The sequence below is a fragment of the Catharus ustulatus genome, chromosome W (assembly GCF_009819885.2).
Source record: "Catharus ustulatus isolate bCatUst1 chromosome W, bCatUst1.pri.v2, whole genome shotgun sequence".
NCBI lineage: Eukaryota > Metazoa > Chordata > Aves > Passeriformes > Turdidae > Catharus > Catharus ustulatus.
In genome coordinates this window covers 6,865,927-6,888,440 of record NC_046261.2, presented here as the reverse complement: position 1 = coordinate 6,888,440, position 22,514 = coordinate 6,865,927, and the positions used below count along the sequence as shown (strand labels likewise).

At 44.5% G+C, this 22,514-nt stretch overlaps 1 long non-coding RNA gene across 1 annotated transcript; it reads left to right on the top strand.

Moving 5' to 3' along the window:
* The first annotated feature begins 17,345 nt into the window (after positions 1-17,345).
* On the top strand, positions 17,346-19,112 carry LOC117005081. The gene is made up of 3 exons (XR_004419766.1): positions 17,346-17,488; positions 17,732-18,623; positions 18,840-19,112. It is a non-coding gene; the product is annotated as an uncharacterized LOC117005081 (long non-coding RNA).
* Positions 19,113-22,514: the final 3,402 nt, after the last annotated feature.

The window sequence follows — 22,514 nt, the reverse complement described above, 5'->3', positions numbered from 1 at the left end:
CTTGGACAGGGAATTTCCTTTAGCTTGGGTAATTCTCTGAACTTTTTATTCTTTGACATATAATTATACCATCAACGAGAAAAGGAAAGAAATTAAAACAACCAACAAAAAAGGGGTTAACATGAAAAACCAGTGAACCAACTCACTTAAAATAACTCTTTTAAAACTCAAGTCACCAACCAAGACAAATGGTTATTTTTTTTAACACAAATTGGCAATCGTTTTTGTTTCAAAATGTTCACTACACACACTGCACAACTAAAGAGAAACTCTTTTTATTCACCTCTAAGTGAACTCATATCACAACCAAACACTCTCAAACACTTTACTTACAAAACTTACATGAAATAACAAAGAAAAAATTTATTTTTTCTTTCCTTTAAATTACTCATTACAGGTTGCTAGTAAACCAAACCTTTCTCGTTATACCTTGGGTTAAATATTCATAAAGTTACGCCAAAAATCTGTCAAATTTTGGCCAAGACACAGTTTCTCTGCAGTGGGTGGGGGGGACCAGCAACTTTGGACTCATGTTGCTACCTCACCCCTTTGCACTTAGAAACTAACTCTTTACACCAGCAATTCTAAAACCTCACAAATAACTAGCTATATTTTTCACAGTTAAAACAAACAACCAAAATTAAAACTTTTCAAGGTTGAGCAGAAACAGAGACGTTGTCTATGCAAAAACTCGGATCACCCCACCAATGTCTGTTGCTGGGATTACACTGGACTATGTTGGGCATAATTTTTAGACCATCTCGCACTGCTCACTTCTTTTAAACACAAAACAAACAACTTAATTACACACAACTTCTGCTCTCAGTCAATAATACGCTGTCCACAGTTTTGTTGCTTACACACACACAGTCAAATTACACACACACAGCTTAGTTCATGCAATTCACATAATGCAACTGCTCCAAATTCCTCCACTTTTTAGGTGTCTACTACTCAGGTGTAAATTTCAAAATTCTTTCACAACTTACACATACAAAACTTTTGCCAACACGCTCTCAAAAACACACAAAATAAAACACATACAGCACACCACTAACTCACAGTTGAAGCACACAAAGCTCACAAAAACAAGTTGCACACTCAAACACACACACACACATTCGGCGCCCACAAACTGCGATCCCTGCATTCTGCAAACCAAAAATGCAGTCATCACACCCCAATGCCCGCAGCCGGTGCCTCAAGCTGGAAATCACCACCACGCTGCCTTTAAACCACAAATAAAACTGGAACCACCACTGCTCTTGTACCACAACAATGCTGGCATTACATACCAGTGCCCACAGCCGGTGCCCTAAGCTGGAAATCACCACTACGTTGCTTTAAACTACAAATAAAACTTATTACAGCTGCCTAAGCTTCACCCACCGTGTGAACTCTACTCCTGGCAGCGGCCACCGACCTGCCACTACACCCCCACTACGGGGCACAAGTTCCAGCCCCACCTGGAACACAAGACAGTTCGAGCTCCGCCGACCCACTGTCGCATGAGCTCTACCTTTGGCAGCCGCTACCGACCTGCCGCTACATCCCCACTACAGGGCACAAGTTCCAGCCTTACCTGGAACACAAGTCAATACCAAATTCCACGGAAACTTACAAACAAATCCACTTTAGGCCTTTCCACTGTGCGCACGATGTCTTGCAGTGTCTTATGAGTTTGGTTCTCTTAAAAGTACCTATCTTTAATTTTTTAAACATACCTTTTTGTCTGTGTCTCCGGCAGTTCTAGTTCTGCTCCCCGGAGTGCTAGCGAGGAAAAGGAGTTCTCCTTCTAGGGAGATCCCAGGTGGGCATCCTAGAGGGATCCTGAACCCCGTTGGCCCCTCGACCAGAGAGAAGTGTCCCACCAGAGTCGCCAACTGATTTACCAAAATATGGGTATTGGTCTAATACCGATACTCAACTGTGACAGACAAAAGACTCTCTAACAATTTAAAGTTAGAAAGGGTATGTTTATTCAGCACTGGGCAGCAGCGTGGGGTAACCCCCTAATACGCACTGCAAAATTACAGGTGGTCACAGAGTCTATTTATTGACAAAAGGTTCAAACAAATACATATTCATAATAACAGCCCCTCCCATCCCCTGCTTCCTATGGTAATTATCTTGAATGGCTATTAAGCATGCGTAGTTGGCTTCTTGAATTAAGTCTGGGGTCATTTTTGTGGCGAGGGGTCTTAGAAGGAGGAAGTAAGGCAAGTCTTCCTCGCCCTGAACTCTCGACCTTTTCTATCAATGACAATACAAATGACTTTTGGGGAAACTCCAGTTTTGCAAAGAATGAGTTTCTGGTTGCAATTGTTCATGTTCTTTAGACCTAACTACTAGTTTCATCCTTTCCCATTGCAAGCATAGTTAAGCAAACATAAATTGACAGGTAATCAATTATTTAAGTTTCAGGTAACTATCTCAAGCTCAGTTTCTTTTAACTTTTAACTTTTAACTAAAATCCTAATTTCTTTAAGATTAGTGTTTCACTATGGTCAGTTAGTGATCCTCCTGTTGTTATTCAAAAAGGAACTTGTGTTGCTCAACTTATTCTTTTTGCGAGTTGTGTTCCAAATGCATAGGACAGGACTCATGGCACAGGAGAGTTTGGATCTACCTGACCACCTCTGTTGTTTTGGACTCAGAAAGTGACAGATCATCATCTGGAGGAACGTGTATTGTCACGGTTAAAAGATATAATCCAGAGATTATAACCCTCACAGCTTTGCTCGATACAGGAGCAGGTGTCACTGTCATTTCACAGTCTTTTTGGCCTTCGTCGTGGCCTGTTACTCAGGCAGTTTTTTGAGTTGTTGGATTGGGTGGTGCAACTATAGGTGGTATGTCTGCTATTGTAATTAATGTGAAACATCCTGAAGGTCAACAAGCTAACATCAGGCCTTATGTTACTACTGTTCTTTATAATTTATGGGGACGAGGTTGTTTGTCTCAATGGGGTGTCAAGATCACTATGGGTTTTTAGCGGGGTCACTGTGTTGCAGGACCTTAAGCGTCCATTTGTAACCTTGACATGGTTAACAGATAAACCTGTCTGGATTGATCAGTGGCCTCTCCCTATTGAAAAGTTTACTGCCCTGCAAGATTTAGTAGCAGAACAGCTGCAAACTGGGCATATTGAAGAATCATTCAGCCCATGGAATACCCCTGTTTTTGTGATATAAAATAAATCAGGAAAATGGAGACTTGTGCACAATTTACGGCAGGTAAATGCTGTGATGGCTACAATGGGAGCATTACAACCAGGTATCCCAACACCCACAATGATTCCACAGGGCTGGAAAATAATTATCATTGATTTGAAAGACTGCTTTTTTATTATTCCATTGGCTGACCAGGATAAGGAAAAACTTGCCTTTACTGTGTCTTCTTAAATCATGCTGAACCTAGTAAAATATATCAATGGAGAGTCCTACCTCAGGGAACGAAAAATTCTCCAACTATCTGTTAATAGTTTGTGGCACAGGTCTTATCAAAGGTGCGAGAGTAATTTAATAATTGCTATTGCTATAATTACATGGATGATATCTTCTTGGCATCTGAAAATGAACAACAATTGTCAGCTCTCAAACAATGTGTTGTTACAAATTTGGAAACTTTTGGTTTAATTATTGCCCCAGAGAAAGTACAGAAACAGATGCCTTGGAGATATTTGGGGATGACAATAACCAATACTCAGATTGTACCTCAGCCTGTCGCTTTAGACATTGAAGTCAAAACTGTTACTGATGTACAGAAATTGGTTGGTGCAATAGGTTGGATTAGATCATATTTGGGGATAACTAATCATCAATTGCAACCTTTATTTGCATTACTATCAGGGACTACTTCTGCTACTAATAAGAGATGTTTGCTGCAGCAGAAAAAACTATAGCAGAAATTGAACTGGCTTTGACATGTAAATTTGTTAACAGGATAGTTCTTTCTGTTGGAGCCCAATTATTTATCTTAAAAGGTCGTGAAGTGCCACGTGGAATATTGTGTCAATGGAATAATGAGTAGGAAGATAAACTGCATATTTTGAAATGGATATTTTTGCCTTTTAGATCCCGGAAAACAGCTCCAGGGCTTTACGAGTTTTTTGCAGATAGCATCATCAAAGGCCTCAGACATTGTCATGAGATCTTAGGTTGTGATCCTGTAACTGTTGTGATACCTGTACAACAATCGTATTTTGAATGGTGTTTTCAGAATCATCATGAATTGCAATCTGCTTTATCTTATTTTGCAGGTCAAATAACATATCATTTGCCTTCTCATCCTATTTTGACTTTGACCAGGAATATTCCTTTCCAGGGGAAGCAAATCTGTTCTCCTGCCCCAGTGGAAGGTATGACAGTTTTTACAGATGGATCAGGAAAAACTGGAAAGGTTGCTGTGGTCTGGAAAAAGGATGATCATTGGGAATATGAAGTGATGATTCAACAAGGGTGTCCACAGTTGGTTGAACTATGTGCTGTACTTTTAGCATTTACCTTGTTTCCTAATCCTGTAAATATAGTTACTGATTCAGTTTATGTTGCTAATTTAGTTAAACACTTAGATCAAACTGTGTTGTATAAAATAAGGGAGAAACCATTATTTGTCATATTGTTGAAATTGTGGACTGTTATTCGTAATCGAAGGCATCTCTATTTTATCATGCATATTCATAGTCATACATCACTACCTGGATTTTTTGTTGAAGGTAATGCATATGTGGATTCCCTTGTGGCTGCTTCAACAGTCAAAACAGTACCTAATGTGTTACAACAGGCAGTTTTGTCTCATCAATTTTTTCATCAAAGTGCTCAGGCATTACGGCAACAATTTAAGTTATCACACAGTGAAGCAAAGTCCATCATTTCTTCTTGTCCTGATTGCCATATGACTCATGTCTTGCAATATTATGTTACCAGTCCTAGGGGTTTACTGCCTTTACAAGAATGGCAAACTGTTGTTACAAAAGTGCCTGAATTTAGTCACTTAAAGTATGTTTGTGTTACAGTTGATACCTTTTCTCATGCTATGGTTGCATCAGCATTTGCAGATGAAACAGCTCGAGATGCTATTCATCATTTTTGTCATACTTTTTCTATTTTAGGTGTTCCCTTGTATGTAAAAACAGATAATGGTCTGGCATATATTTCACAGAAATTGCAAACATTTTTTCGTGCCTGGGGTATTGAACATTCTACCCATTCTACCAGTATCTCCCATATCCCGACAGACCAAGCAATTATTGAACGTGCTCATGGTGTTTTGAAGCGCCAGATTCAAAGACAAAAAGGGGGAATTCAAAAGGAACCACCTCAAGTGAGATTGGATAAAACTGTTTATGTGTTAAACTTCTTGTGTCCTTCTCCTGATTTAGAGTTGTCTCCTACATTTCATCATTTTTCTTCTTTAAATTCTAAACAGCCTAATTTTTGTAAGGATGTTAAGGTATGGGTTAAGGATTTAATTACTGGAATGTGGACTGGTCCAGTGGAATTAATAATATGGGGGAGAGGATATGCTTGTGTTTTGACAGAGAATGGTCCTCATTGGGTTGCTGCTTGTGTTATGCCATATTTGGAGCACCCCAGAAGGAACAGGATGGATGGTCTCATAACCGAAAGACGGAAGACACCGACCATCAGGTGGATTGAAGCATGGACTCTTAAAGAACATGCTGTGAAGATGATCATTCAGAGTAAATAAATGGGCACATTTGACTCAAGCTAAAAACTTAAATTTAAATTGACGAATGTTACCTTTACTTTGGGTTTTACTCTCCTCCACAGAGAGGATGGCAGTACTGAGTAATGTGTCTTGTACCATTTCCTTTCACATAGCATTTACTACCCCAAAAGAGAGGAACTTAACGTACCTAGGGGAAAGGTATTGCTTTTGTATAACAGTGTTGAATTAGTAGCTGAAAGCCCATGCTTTAAGCAATTAGGTTGGTTGCCCATTATGATAGCAGTGGCCAGTTGTAAAGTTAAGTGGATGCTGCTTAGTTCTGATTGGTGACTGGACAGATGACTTGGTCTTTTGGCCATAAAATGTAACTGTATATGAAAGAAGATTTATTTAACTAAAAGGGAAGGTGTCATTCAGCTACAAATGTGTCATCAACGGATTATGGAGTCTGTAACGTTGTTGGAAAATTTACCCTTTATGTGCTTATTAATGTATCCTTTTTGTTCATTTGGATTTGTGCCATTGTCTGACGGTTAACCCGCTCCCTGATAGCTCAGTAGCAGGGAAAACCTGAGACACCAGCATGAACAAGGGTAAAAGATACAAAAGAGACTCTTTTCTCCCTGGGGGTTCTGACGTTTATTTCTTCATAGTGTCCAGGAGGCAAAGAGGATGAGCCCAAAGGACAGAAATCTTTTCTAGGGTCAGGAAGAGGTGGGGGGAGTTTGAAGTTAGTGGGAGAGTTAGATTGTTTTAGGGTTTTCATCTCTATATGATTGACTACTGAGGTAGAAGGAATGAGACCATTAATGGTCTTGAAAACTAAGTGACGTAGGATCCCGAATGCCACTATTACAAGGAAAAGAATTTTAAAAAATAACAAAATAGTTTTAACTATAGAAGTCCACCACCCTGTGAGTCCCCAACCTTTGAACAGTTCATTGAACCAATCTTCAGATTCTTGTTTCACTTGTCCGACCAAGCTATTCGTGTTTCGGAGGGCAGCGTGGACGTTAGGAGCTTTCGAGGTCAGGTTCATGCAGCAAAGTCCTTCAAATTCCTGGCATTCATGTCCATGCAGTAGCAGGAGGAAATCTATAGCAGCACGATTTTGGAGTGTGGCCTGTCTGGTAACTTCCTCGTCTTCTAGGAGGGAACTGACGGCAGTGGATATCAAATTTGCCTGTTTGACTATCCAACACTCTGGGTGGCCCAATTCACCCAGAGCTTTGGCTGCTGCAACCCATGGAAGAAACAGGGATACAGCAATTCTTTTTGACTTGGCCCAATGAAAAATTTCAGAATCACAGATTCTGTCCAGATTATCTGCACTTCTTTTTTGGATTTTATTAACCGATTTGTTTTTATGAGTCCAATCACTAATTAAGGTTTCGTTGGGTGCCAACAGGGACAGCCGCCTGAAGGTGCATGGCCCTCCTAATAGCCGAGAAGGAATCTGTGCCCATGCCCGATCTCCACAAATCAAGAACAATCCCTTAGGGAGGCTCTTGGGACTTGTTAGAGAAGGGGTGTCTGCTGCAATCTGACTTAAAATATTGCACCCCCTTTTGGCCATGAATTCCTGCCTGTATTGCTTTATGTTGTGGAACTCTTTGGTGTCAGAAGGTTTTGGAAAAACTATAAAATGAATGCAGTATTGTGTTGGATAGGAAAAACTATAAAATGAATGCAGTATTGTGTTGGATAGGAACCCAACAACTCTAATTCGTGGGGTTCCTGAGTTGCTTTGGGCAAACTTGGCAGCAGTTCCTCTATAGGATTCTTACTCATTACAGCTTGCTGCCTACGATGTTTATATGATGAAATGGTGTGTGACTCAAGAAGTTCATAGGGTATCCGTGTTCAAAGCTGGCTGAATATTTTCCAACCTTCAAGGGAACTCCTACCAGGCAAATGGACATAGATATTTCTGCTGCTGTTGTAGACAGGCATATGTTTTCCTGTTGGAGTGCCTGTGCCAGGGTCACCCAGACGTTTTGACGTGGCTGAGGACCGATCCATGCAACTGCCAGACTCTTCAATGTTAACAGGATGACAACTTGGATGGGGTTCATCATGGGGTTGAGTGGGAGGAAGGTATTCTCTAAAAAGAAAACAAACATTTTAAAACATGTTAAAAGTGTGTATGCCGGAAGGTTGTCCTCTATGTAGGTTCTCTTTCCTCTTTCCAGTGGTGTCTTCTTTTCAAAGCAACTGCCACTTGCTTCTCGTCACCTTCAGCAGGAGCTGGATGTCTGGGGACAAAAGGCTTCACCCACTTCTGGGTAATCCATGATCAAAATTGGTGGATGCTGAGACACTTTGAACTGTTTACCACTGTTAAAATGACGAACCACAGGAGGACTCATGTTTTCAAATGAACAGTTCAGAAAATTGATAGTGAACAGGGTTTTGCAGAGCTTCTGCTGTGGAGACATCCACACAGTTGAACTGCTCTGTCTAGTTAGAACCTGCTTGAGCAACTGGTGTGCACGCTCAATCACAGTTTGGCCTGTGGGGGAATGGGGGATGCCAGTCTTATGTTCCACTCCCCACTGCTGGACAAATTCCAGGAACTCCTTGGACACATACACTGGGCAATTATCTGTTTTGATTTCCTTAGGGATCCCCAATACTGAAAAAGCTTGCACTACGTGTTGTTTGGCATGCACAGTTCTTTCTCCTGCATGGGACGAGGCATAAACTGCACCTGAATATGTGTCAATGCTTACATGAACATATTTGAGGTGACCAAAACTGGGAATGTATGTGATGTCTGTCTGCCACACTTCAAAGCTGTCAAGGCCTTGGGGGTTAACCCCTGTACCTAGTGATGGCATGGCCTGGAGATGGCAGCTGGGACAGGTGGCCACAATGGCCTGAGCCTGACTCCGTGTTAGCTGGAACTGACGGATCATACCTGGCACATTCTGATGGTATTGCTGGTGGCTCAGTTTTGCCTGTTGGAAGATGTCTGGGAGGTGTGCTTTGTCAGCTAGGGTAGCAAGGGAGTCTGCCTGATGATTCCCTTCTGCGATCTCACCTGGCAAATCGGTGTGTGACCTCACATGCATCACATAGAACAGATGTTCTCTGTGGGAAATCAGATAGATTAGTTTTGACAGCAACCTGAAAAGCTGCTCATTGTCGACCTCTTTGAGCACTGCCTGCTCTGCCCTGTACACCAACCCCGCTACATAGGCTGAGTCGGTTACCAAGTTAATTGGCTCCGAGAGCTTCTCAAAAGCTCTTACCACTGCAGCCAGTTCAGCTACCTGAGGCGATCCCTCCACAAACTCAGCATCAGCTTCCCAATGCTGAGTCTGAGGATTTCTCCAAGACATCATTGACTTGTGGGAAGCCCCGGATGCATCTGTGAACACTGTGAGAGCTTTGAGTGGTCTCTGACTCCTCTTCTCATGATGAATGACTTTGAATTCCTCATTAAACAGCTTGTGAGATGGGACATGGACTGATATTTGTCCACTGTAGCTATCCAGAGACAACTGGAGGCTTGCGTTGCTCTGGAGCAAGTGCTCGAACATCTCCTTTGCCAACCTCTCAGGAGAGTTCCTTCCCTTATCAGAGTTTGACTGGAAGGTGAATAGATGCAAAGTCACAACCAGCCAGTTCATGCAGTCTCATCCTTGCTTTAAGGATCAACTGAGCTATGAGTTCTTGTGGCTTTGTGATGGTCTTGGGTCTTTGGTGGGAGAGGAAGACCCGGTCTATGATTAATAGTGAATGTCTCTGCCCCTCGATCTATTGCAATATCAAACTGTGTAAGTGTGGCAGTTTTCCCAGGACTATAAATTTGAAAGGCAACTCGGGCTGGTAGCGATGAGCCTGCCTCTCTGCTAGAGCTTTTTGTATCTTTTCGATTGCAGCATTTGCCTCTGGGGTCAGTTCCCTGGGAGAAATCAGCTCTCTCTCCCCCTTCAATAAATTGAAAAGGGGCTCTAGGCCTTCATTAGTGAGGCCTAGCCAGGGCCTAACCAAATTCAAAGACCCACACAAGGAATGGAGATCTGCTAAGTTTTTTTGATTACAATTAACGTCCAATTTCTGAGGAACAATGGTCCTTGCAGTGATCTCCAAGCCCAGGTACTTCCAAGGTGGCATCCTTTGGACTTTATCCTCCTGCAATTGAAATCCAGCAGAGGTTAAAACCTTAACCACTAGGTCAAGTGTGTGCTGGACTATAAAGTCATCGGGGGCACACAGCGTCACATCAACCATGTAGTGTAAGATGATGACCTCCCTTCTCTGAGCACGCACCGAGGGCAGCAATGAGGCCACATACCACTGGCAGATGGAGGGACTGCACTTCATCCCTTGTGGGAGTACCTTCCAGTGGTAGCGCTTTATTGGGGCTTCTTGATTGATATTAGGAACCAAGAAGGCAAACCATGGAGCATCCTCTGGGTGTAAGGGAATTTGAAAGAAACAGTCCTTGATGTCCTGGAGAGCCAATTTCCAATTTTGAGAAAGCGTCATTGGGGAAGGCATCCCAGGTTGGAATGATCCCATGTCCGCAATTATTTTGTTTATCTCCTGGAGGTCATGAAGCAATCTCCACTTATCCTTCCCTGGTTTCTTTATTACATGCACTGGGGAATTCCAAGGGCTTGTAGTTTCTTCTATGTGGTCTTTAGCCAAATGCTCCTATACAAGCTCCTCAAGTACCTTAAGTTTCTCCTTACTCATCGACCACTGTGGTACCCAAATTGGAGTGTCGTCCAACCATGTTAGCTTTTGGGTAGGGTGTTCCACATTGGTCACCTTTAAAAATCCTGGGGAGTCTTAGGGATAATCCTTTTGATTCCCCACTGGGACATGGTGTCTCTCCCCCATGGGGGGCACTTATAGTCTGTAACAAACTGATGGTCAGTAGCCAATTTTCCATCTGGCCCTTCAATTTGAATTTGCATGATGTTTTTTGATATCTTTGCCAATTTGACCCCTCCTACACCTTGGATTTTGCCATCCACGGGTTGCGATTTTACTGTGACGACCACATTCTCTCAGGTATGATCATCACATCTGCCCCTGTTTCAAGCCCCCCTTCCAAATGGAGGTGGTCTGATCCACGGTTTAGGTTGCATGCCATAGAGGGTTTTTCCTCACCCACCACTTCTGCCCAGTAGACTTCAGGTGATTTTCCATCTTCTGGGACCTCTGCTGGAATGGGAATGACCTGGGCGAGGATTTGCCCCTCGACCAGGTAGAATGGTGGTTGAGGGCAGCGTGCTAGGAGAATGAGGCAGGTTACTCTTCCCTTGATGGTCATGGGAACCACCTCAATCTCCAGGGATGTGTGTGCTATGTCCCCAATAACAAAATACTCAGTGTCCAGTTCCATGTCGTGTATCGTGATGTCCAGTAAGTTGTTTGGCAGGTCCACTCTAATGACTGTCCAGTCAGTAGACCTGAAATGAAAGCCTTTGGTAGTCACGAGCCTAAAATGGCCATGGGGCTGCCAAACTTTGGTAATTGAACATTTGGCAGTTTTGTTACCCTGCATCCCCACACCCTCTATCCCATCCTCCCCCCCTTTTTTTAAGAGTCTTTTGCCAGTGTGCAGCCCGCTGTATTTATATCTTTGTGCGTGATTGTGTTAATGGCAGGTACGTGTTCTAGACTCAGTTTTTTTGTTTGTTGATTTTCTTCTGTTTCTGGCTTTGTGGACATTCTCTGGCCAAGTGTCCTGGCTTTTTGCCCTGGAAGCAGATGATATGCAGCAGCTGCTCTGGTGACATTGGTTGCTTCCTTGCTCCTGGTGTTACAGCTGCCGCAGTCTTTGGGTGTGCCAGTCCTAGATTCCTCTCATGTGCATCGAAGAGTTCTACTTTTCTGGTGCAGGTTTCTGTCATCTGTGCGAGAGTGGGTGCTGGCTTGAGGGGAAAGTTAAGTATAACCCTGCGGCAGGCTTCATTATCATTCCACTGAGCCATCTCTTTAATCAATTTGGCTTGTACCACTGGGTCTGGAACCTGTATTTCCACTTTTAAGCGAAGACGATCTACAAATTGCAAGAAATTCACGGAGGCAAACTGTTTAATGTTAACATAACTACCTTTGACTTCAACTGTTGGTAATTTATTAAAAACCTTTTCTGCAACATTGTAGATGTTATCCAAAACAGATTTGGATAACACTTGTGTTTGTTTCTTGGGGCAATGCCAATTCCCCTCACCACATAAGTGTTCATGTGTAATATCATTGTCATCACCATCCTTTGCATCCTCAGAGCTTTGTTAAAACTCTTGCAGAAGCACCCTCAAAGATTTTTTCCACATGCTTTCCCAGAGATCATACTCCGAGGGAGTTAACAGACATCTGAAAAGGTCCTTGATATCGTTTGGTACAAGCTCATTTTAATTAAAAGTAGCTGTCATCATTCCTTTAAAAATTTCACTGCTTCTGCAGAAGTACCAAGGCTGGTAACTTCTCTTGCCATTTTTCCTTCCAAGATGAACAACAGGAGCAGCTTAGGGTATGTGTTCTTCCTGGTTTTGACTTCCAGTGAATTCCCTTTTTTCTCCACTCTTCTGGGGGCTAGGAAGCATTCCACCCCCCATTCCCTGGGGTCCAGGATGAGGCTGGCCCCCCTTCCCCTGGAGTTTAGGGGCAGGAAGGGCTCCTCCTTCCCCCTGGGGTTCCGTGGTGGATTGGACCCCGACCTGTCCCGCTGGGCCCAGGGGGCTGTTCACCATCCCTCGCCGCAGGGACACCGTCTTCCCCGCAGGGGCTGTGAGCTGGGCCCTCCCCACTCTCATCCCCACCAGCACTGGAGCCTGCAGGGGCTCCAGCCTCTTCCCCAGAGCTGCGGCAGCTTGGATTAAGAGCCACTTCTCCCCCGTCCTTATTTCCGCAGCAACCGTGGGGGCAGGCATGTGAAACTGGAGCAGGGGAGGAGGCAGGACCGCTTGGGTGGGAAGGGGAACCGTGGGAACCAGTATTGCAACACATGGGGGCGGGGTTGCAAAGTGACACCATGCAGGGCGGGCATTTGGAGGAATGAGGAGGCGGGGTGGCCAAAGGCAGGAAAGGGTTTTGGGAGGGGAAAGGGTTGAGGGCAGAAACGAGAGAGTAGAAGGGATTGTGGGATGAAGGAGGTAACATGTGGCTGTTGCCATATTGGAACCCCACCATGCAGTCTGCAATCCCCAGGGGACAAGGCATGTGACCAGGGCCATCTTGGATCTGGCCCCCAACCTCCTCAGGCTTAGCCACGTAGCTGGTGCCTTGGAGTTAAGGGAAGTCACTTTTAGGGCTTTCTGAACAGGATTCCTGAGGGAAAACAGTTGGGAGAGAGGGGTACAGGGAGGTTTCTCTGACAACCTGCACAAAATTGTGAGAACCGGGGTACTGGGGGGGCTCAGGGGTCCAGAGCAGCTACGGCCAAGCTGGGTGCTCTGTGTGTCCTAGGGTGACCTGCAGGTTCCCCCCAATTCCAGGGTACAGGGTGAGGGGAAAAAGGGAAAGGGAATCTGGGGGGTTCTGCTGCTGCTTTCTGTTGTTATCCGTCTGAAGTACAGTAATTTCACGAGTATAAGGCGCACCGGAGTATAAGGTGCACTTTCCGGGTGTTGGCAAATTTCGGAACTTTGTCCATATATAAGGTGCACTGGCGTATAAGGCCCCCTTTTTTTTCCAGCGAGGATCCACGTGCAACAAAGTAATGAATTAGTAACGGAATTGTGCGATTGTGGGGTTTACTGGCTCGGCTCGGGGCCGGGCGGGCTCGACTCGGCTCGGGGCTGCTGTGGGCTCGCACTTCCGGGTTGGTAAATTTCCGAACTTTGTCCATATATAAGGCACTCCGGGGTATAAGGCACACTTCCGGGTTTGGACCAAAATTTTAGTCAAAAGGGTGCGCCTTATATGCGTGAAATTACTGTAATTGTTTCTGAATTTGCAAGAGTATTGGGATGAACAAATAGACTGTTTCATCCCCATTTTCCACTTTCAGTGTTAATAGATCCCCTATTTAATTCCAAAATAAAACCGAATTTATATTTTGCATGTTAAAATCCAAAATTTTAACAGATAACCAGCAGGCAAAATGTTCTAACCATTTCTTAGAGACGATAACATCTCCAGCACTCAATATTTCCCTGAACTGGGAAAATAAACTCTTTTTCTGAGCAGAAAGCTGTGCGCCCATGATGTTTTAAAGCAATCTGCCCCGTTTATCTACCCCAATCCACAGTTAAAACACAGAAAAAGGCGGCTGTTGTCATTTCCCGACCCCTAGTCGAAAGAATGGAGAGGCAGCACACACGCCGCCAGGCTGTGTCACTGCCGTTTTTTTCCCGGTCGGCGCTGGCACAGGGAAAGTCCTGCCACTCCACCGCCGCTTCTGGGTTCCCCCCGCACTGCGCCCGCCGCAGGACCGCATGCCCAGGAGGTCAGATGGCACTGCTGCCGATCCCGCCGACGAAAAGCCGCACTGCTGCTGCCTGCGCCACTTCTGAAAGCGGCACTGTGAATCCGAACCGCGGAGTCGCCGCACTGCGGAGTGGAGCTGCGCCCACGCCGTGGAGTCGCACCACATGCCTCCAAGCTGCGCCCACCGAGTCATGCACTGTCCACGCGTCGCTGCAGTCACATGGGTGAGCACATGTGACTCACCTCCGCTTAGGTAACCGCACGTGTCCCGCCACATGATGTTCCGGGGACCCTCCCCGCCGTAACTGGGGACATTTTTTCTGGGTCTCTGCCTAGCACGAAGGTAAACTCACCCCTCTCCTGCGGGCGCCGGCATCTGTGACTCTGTGGAGGGTCCTTGTTCAGAAATCTACTTGCCTAGCGCAAAAGCGAGTTGCCAATTTTGTCCTTAAGCCTCCTGGCTGCACAAAAAGCAGCTCAGAGCAATTTAAGGTAATTGGACAGTCCAAATGGCTCACTGAATCCCTGAAAAGGGACTCCCAGCTGCGCATAGGGCTCTCTAATTTGCATGAAAGCCCCACGTTGCTAACGCCAATTGCAAAGATATCCTGAGTCTTCCTCCTGCTCCTAGCTAGCTCAGTACCAGGAGGAAGCCCTAGATTCCTGCATGAATGAGGCAAAAGACCAAAAGAGGCTCTTCTTCTCAGGAATATATTCCAAGATTTATTCTGGAGGGCTTCCAGGAGAAAAAGAGACCAGATACAGGAGACGTGGGGGATATTCAAACCTCGGTGAGGGGGCAGAGGGATTTGGACTCTAGCTAACCAGGTCTGGCCAGAGGGGAAAGGGGAACGAAGGGGTTACACCATGGGACAGACCACAGGGGTTTAGGGATAAACCATTTTCAGTGCATCTAGAACAGTGAATTACAACATTCTCTGTCCACTTTTCCAACCTGGTTTTAATTTTCATGGCTAACAGTCCCCCTGCTACCTGCTTGGAACATGAAGTCTCTCCCATGGCTTGCAGTCTTCCCACAACTGCTTTTCATGGACCATTTAGTTTATGGGGTGCAGTTTTTAAGGATGAGTTGTTCTAGTATGAAAGCAAGAGTCCTCTTCCTCTGTCTCTGAAAGTGAGGGTTTTCTTTCTCTTTGTTCAAGCCTCTCACCAGATCACAGCTTTTCAGCACTCACGTTTCAGCACGACGTCTTTTTCTCATGGGCTGCAGATGAATGCTGCATCCCCCATGCACTTCATTAATTACAGGGAAACAGTTTGTTGTATTACAGTCCTCATCACAACTTGCAGAAGAATCTTAGCTCTGACATTCGGAGCATCTCCTCCTTCCCCTCCCTCTTTTTCAACAACCTTAGTGTCGCCATATTGTTCTTTTCATATGTCCTCACTTTTTTCCTTTTCTCTGACTTGGGTGAGAATTGGTGTTCGCAGGTTCATTTATTTTCAAGTTCTATCAGTTGAAACAGTTTTTTTAGAGTTCTGCAGCGCTGAAAGGTTGATCTTGTGTAGGCTCTGCAGTCGGGGAATTGCTCGCTCTGCTTCTCCCTCTATTGGTTATGTGGTCTCCGCCGGCACTGCGCAAGCTGCCAGCTCCACTCCACACCTTTTCTTCATGTGGGACACTGAAAAAAGAAAAACTGCTACTGCTTTTGTCTTTCTGTCCGCAGCATGACTGGTTAAAAGTAGCTACGTAAATGAAGTCCATTGTGAGCAATGCAAGATAACTGCAGCTTCGTGGCACCTCCCTGGCCTCATGATTGCTCATGACACCAGGATGGGGACTCAGATGGCCCCCCCACTCCCCTGTACAGAACAGGGAGAAAGAGAGCTTCCAGCGGTTTTTTTCATTCTTAAATATGTCAGAGGCATTACCAGCTTTTCTAATTAGCTTAGCAGTGTGCCAATTCTCAGAGCTAGCCAGCGATTGGTTTTGCCAGGCATGGAGGAAGCTGCTAGCAGCTCCTCACAGAGAATCACTTTCATGGCTGACTTTTTCCCTCTTCACCAAAAAACAATTATTGCAAAACCAGCATAAGAGGGAAACCCATAAAGACTGCTTAATTGTGGCAAGACATCACTGCCTGGGTAGAGAAGTTGGCTGTAAAAGTCCATCATGTGCATGCACACATACCCAAGAGTCAGGCTACTGAAGAACATCACAACGGACAGGTAGATTTGGAATGGCAACACAAGGGAGACTTGTTTCTTTCTTGGTATGCCCCTGACACCTCGGGTCATCAGGAGATGTGCCATCCAGATGGGCTCAAGGGGTAGACTTAAATATGGTGGAATAAAACAGAGAGTACAATGCAACTGATAAAGGGGTCTGATATCTTAGGCCTGATCAGCAGAAACTGTGGGAGAGATAGACACAGTTAAATGCTCCTTGGGCAAGAAGTGACTAAGAAACTTTGTGATAAGATAATACCAGGTGACGTGGTGCCATGAAGAATGTGTAACCAATGAAAAATTGTTACCAAAAGCAGAACCCTATATAAGTACCATACAGGAAAAACCCTATAAAAACGCCTCTATACTGAATAAATTTGGCTTCTGATCACAACTTGGAATGTCCCCATCGTTCAATCGCCAATAATTTGTAGCTCCGTGTGAGGAGCAAGGAACAGTCTATCTGTGCTGCAATCAGTGAGCCCCTTGGAACTGGAAGTGCTGCTAAGAGAACCAGGAGTGGGCCCAGAACAATCCCTCCACGGAGAAGGAGCTGAGCCAGGGGGAACTTGGGAAAAAATATATCAAAAGAAGAGAGAGGCATTTTTGAACTAATGCTTTCTCTGCTTGCGAAGCATGGCAAATCCTCGCCAAAACTGGACTTGAAACTGATTCTTAAATGGGTGGCCGTTAAGTATCCTGATATTATAGTTAATAACCGAATCAAGTAGAATTAAATAGCAAAACAGCAATTTTTATTTTTGCAACCGAAAATACGGTCCTGGGAAGCCACAAGCGAAAATACGACAGCGCCGAGCCCGGGGTTGGCACTGGGTGGACACACATGCTGATCTGACCTCTACCGCATCAGACCCCCCCCCGTGTTCACACATTGCCATCTCGGAGAGTCCAGCTTTATACAGTTTTTCTGGCCTGAGGCGAGAGTTTCCTTTGTTTCTGCTGCAGATTCTCATATTTAGATTAAATCCTTTTTCTGGTGCTGCCCTGGACAAAAGGTCCTTCCTGTGCGTCGATGAATCCTGATGAGGGCTGTGTCTGCTCCGTATTGAGGTGTAATTTCCCTTGGGAGTGCTGGCTCCCGCTTACGGGAACCGAAGCTTTGGAATGCAATTTTTCCTGGTGGAGGTGATTGGATTTACGGGAACTAGCATTGATATGGGGGAACTCCCAGGAACCTCCTGGCTGTCTGGTATGTGGTACTTGATATATTCTTTATCAATGATCTTTTCCTGTTCGGTTGTTGAGTGATTTCAGGATCATTGAGCTAGGTTTGTTGATATGCTAATTAAGGCCTTTGTCTATGACTCTGGGTGCTGGTGGCAGTGGTTCCTTTTTATTTTATTTTATTTCATACAACCTTCTTATATTATATAAATACGAATTATAACAACATATATTACACTGATGTCACTGACCCTCTCTATTTTTACAGCTGCTGTTTGGGATAATGTGGGAGTTAAGCCCTATGATTTAGCTACTACGGGACATGAACCGGCAATGCGCATGCTTCTGTCTTGGAGGGTGATTTTTGAGACATTAAAAAAGCAAGAGCAGTCTCAGGCTGTGTCTTCTGCAGATGCTGCCGGCCCCCTGCTCCACTGACTCTCCCTGCCTGCTTGAAACTGGTGCCCCTGATACTGAAGAGCAACCACAGCTATCAACCCCTCCTCCACTCAGTCAAAGGAGGAGAAGGCATCCAGCCTTATAGTCGTTAGCAGCCTATATTGCTGACTGCAGCTCCAGCAGTGAGGAGGAGGGGTCTCCTTCAACCCAGGACAAGTAGATCCAGATGCTAAGCCTGACCTATTCCCTCCTCACCCGCACGAAAACTGGATGCAATTAAAGGAAAAGGCTCCCAAGTAAAGGGGATTTTGATATCACAGCAAAAATAATCATGCCAGTCGTTTCACGGTGCCAGGGGAAGCAACCCACAGTGGGAACTACACTGCACAGCAATAGATATGGCTGGGATCTCTCTATTTTGCTAATCTTTTATGGTATATATTGTCAACTCATGACCCCTCATGATTTAAAGGGACTGGTGAACTTATTATTAACCCAAATTCAGTATGCCATTTTTGATGCTCAGTTGAAAAAAGGGGTTAGAAGCTTTGCTTGTGCAATTTGTGGGGCATGCAAACCAGAGCGGACAGCAGCAAGCCTCAGAGCAGCTACCACAAGCAGCATTTGCCAGACCATCGCCTATTTACAACCCGCCACACCAGGAAGCACTGGACTGGACCTGACAACCTCCCACACAGTAACATTGCTTAATTCATCTGTTCATTTGCTTCCCACAGGAGTTTTCAGACCACCAGGGCAAGGTATGCATGCATTGCTTTTAGGTTGGTCATCCACTTCTTTGATGGGACTGTTTGTTCTCCCTGGGATGTTGGGGGTTGGGAGGTTTTTACTCTTTCCCTTGGTGGAGGTGGAGAATTTTTCTCATTATCATGCTAAGGAAGCTAGCCAGGGCGACTCCCTTAGCTTTTAATTGCTCAAGAAAAAAGAGATGGCCGTGGGTTTCTTTGTCCTTCCAGGGGGACACTCTCTTGCCTGTCAGAACGAGGAGGAGAGAGGTTTTTTCTCTGCAGTCGGATCTGCCCTGCAGCCCGGCCCTGCTGCAGCCTCCTGCTTCTGAGAACAGCGATGAGAACCGGGACCCAAACGGTGAGCAGAGACTTCCTTCACCCTCTTCCCACCTGGGACACAGCCCTGTCGTCTCCACCTCCGCTGCTGCTGCTGCCACGGCTGCGAGGGGCCCGCCCCACTCTCCACCAGGACAGTGCGGAGAAGAGTGCCCGTGACTGGAAAAGGGACTGAGTTTTGTTCTGTTTTGTCGCTGATTTTTTTCATAGCTGATGTTGTTCTTGTTTGTCTTGTAGATATATCAGTAAAGAACTGTTATTCCTAAACCCATACCTTTGCCTGAGAGCCCCTTAATTTCTAAATTATAGTAAATTGGGAGGGAGGGGATTTTCACTCTCCGTTTTAGGAAAAGCTCCTGCCTTTTTTCTGGCAGTACCTGTCCTCTAAAACAAGACAGATCTTGGCGCCCAAAAAACGTGGGGCCTGAAGGCATTGAAAAGAGGGTAAAAAAGGAATAATAGTTCTTCAGTTGCCTAAGGTTGTTTTTTTGTGTGCTAACAACATGTTGTCCAGTTTAACCTGGTTTTGGCTGCACCTATTCACATATATCTCTCCCATTTGCAACCCCTTATCTAAACATGGGCCCTATAACTAAGGCTACTGTGGCTGTTGTCCAGCTTGTTTTATGGGTTGATAAGGTGAGGAATTCATGGATTTTTAACTTCCTTTGGAAGGCAGGTACATGGATTCTGGGATATCACACACTAGCTGCATATTTTTGGGGTTACTTTAATAATGGTACCTACTGTGATGGAATAACACCAGGGAAAATTTTCTCCCAACCCTTCACCCAGATTTTTGGGTCTATCCCACCAGTTTTTGAAGGGTTGAAATCTCCTTTAAATGCTAATGATGTCATACAGTGGCTGGTGTTATTGATAGGCTTGTTCTATTTAACATTTAGAGATAAATGGGAATTGAACTGGATAACAACCCTGATGCCTACTCCAGGAAATAGGGATGATGCTGCAGACATTGACCCTGCCCCAGAGACTAGGGATGCTGCCCCAGAGCCCGACCATGCCCCACAGCCCACCTCAGAGAGGAACCACCCGGAGTGGGTGGGTTTTCTAGTGAAGGAGATGAGCCAGATGATGAAGGAGTACCTTTCCCCAGCTGATGAGAAACCCTGCCTTAAAAGGGGAGAATCCAGTGATGCTGCAGTGGAACCCATAGGTGTTACATCTGCCCTGGTTCCAGCTGAATTGCAAGGGCACACACAGCCAGCAGCAGTCACCCCCTGTGGAAACTAGAAAATCTAAGATGAAAACAAGGAACCTAGACAAGGAGGACCAGAGAGGAGGGCCCTCACAACCAGCAGGGGAGCCAGAGGTTGAAATCATCACTGTGTCCCTGTCTTATGAAAATCTCCGTAATCTGCGGAAAGATATTGCACGACGGGGCTGGGAGGCTTTGACAACTTGGTTACTTCGGGTCTGGGACCTTATGGGTACAGGTGTGCACTTGGATGGTACAGAGGCAAGGAATTTGGGATCCTTGTCCCAGGACTCAGGTGTGGACCAGATATTCGTAAGGGAGCCAGGCCCACTTCCCCTCTGGGAGCGGCTTTTAATGAGTGTGAGAGAGGTTTGTTAACAAAGAAAGAATGCAGGAGCACCACAATAGAATGCACTGGAAGACCCTTGAGGAAGGAATTCAAGAGCTGAGAGAAGTGGCAGTATTGGAGGTACTCTTTGGGAGGGATGGACAGCATGACAATGACCCTGACAAGGTCAGGTGCACAGGGCACATGCTGTGGAATCTGGCAAACCTAGGGCCATATCAGTATACCACCTTTATTGCAATGATTAATGCTGATGAACACCGAGAAACAGTGAACTCTGTTGCTAACAAACTTAGGGATTTTCACAGTATGAGAAGAGTGTCCGTGACTGGAAAAGGGACTGAGTTTTGTTCTGTCGCTGATTGTTTCATAGCTGATATTGTTCTTGTTTGTCTTGTAGATATATCAGTAAAGAACTGTTATTCCTAAACCCATACCTTTGCCTGAGAACCCCTTAATTTCTAAATTATAGTAAACTGGGAGGGAGGGGATTTTCACTCTCCATTTTAGGAAAAGCTCCTGCCTTTTTTCTGGCAGTACCTGTCCTCTTAACCAGGACATGGGAATATAGACTCTGACTCTGATAATGATATTATGATCATGGCCTGGACACCTTCCTGCCTTGCACTATTCCCCAAGGAACTATAATAGCTCAATTGATTTTACTTCCCCAAACCATGAGCTTACCTTTCACAGATGTAAAGTGAAAAGGGGGTCTTGGGTCTATGGGAAGACCCCAAGTGTTCTGGGTACAACCTATATCAGAACAATGTCCCACATGGCAATATACCCTGACATTAAAAGGACAAAAGATAACACTTGTCGATCTCATAGACACAGGGGTTGACATTGCAGTTATCTCTCAAGCTAAATGACCCTTACAATGGCCCCTGTCTGAAGTACCCCAGGCGCTTTCAGGCATTGGGGGAAGCAGCTGTAGCTATCAAAGCCGCCACTTGATACAGATGAAAGACCCCGAGGGACACCTTGCATCAGTCAAACTGTATTACCAGTGCCGATGGTACTATGGGGAAGGGATGTTCTCTCCCAATGGGGTTTTAGAATTGAATCAGATTTTTAATGAGGACCATTAAGGAGCATGACACTTTAACCTGGAAAACAGAAAAACCGGTTTAGGTTGATCAAGAACCCCTAACTTTGTAACTGTTTGTATGCAAGTATCAGTCTTACACACCCACTAACCTTACCAAGTTACTTGTGTAAAACTCATTCTTGTTGTTTTAGCCTTCAATATTTATATTCCATTACTTTTATTAGGTCAAACTCAACTCTATCATACAAGTAATCTTAAAAAGCTGCAGCAGTTTAATTCCTACAGTAAAATCATGTTGCTACTATCTCAATACAGTTGTTAACTTGCATGTTAAACTCTGTTGTATTACAAATTTCCAGTAACCTTTTTTGTAATGATAGAGTCTAAATAAGTTAATTTCTGTTAAGAGCAATTTCTGTTAAGTCTTAGTGATGTTAACTTTAAGTTCTCTTTGGAATACTTTCTGTTACATTTCAGTGAAGCTTCAGTGAAATTGATTTTAAGCTTTGTTGAAATATATTTGTTTAAATTATAAGATACAATTCTTTTCCTATACAAATGAATGACATAAAGCCTGAATGAATTTTTGTTGAAATTTTCTCATTTAAATTATGAGATATAGCTATTTTGTTACAGAAATAAGAACGCCTGCTGTTTTATTTTTATACATAGCACTGAAGAATGAGTAACAATTCCATATTATGACTGTTATTAGTTGTAAGCTGTGGTTTTTTTTCTTTATTACTACTTAGCTAAGGATAAATGACAAAACCAACTGCTTTATAATCCTTTACATATGATTGTATAGCTATTTACAAGGCATGTATAATTTTAAGAAACTTTCCTAGCTACTATTACTGAGAGGGTTTTAGAATATATTAGGGAGACTCTTCCAGTTAAGGCCTGGACCCTGGTCAAGTCCTAGCCTTACCTGGTCGGGAAGTATGC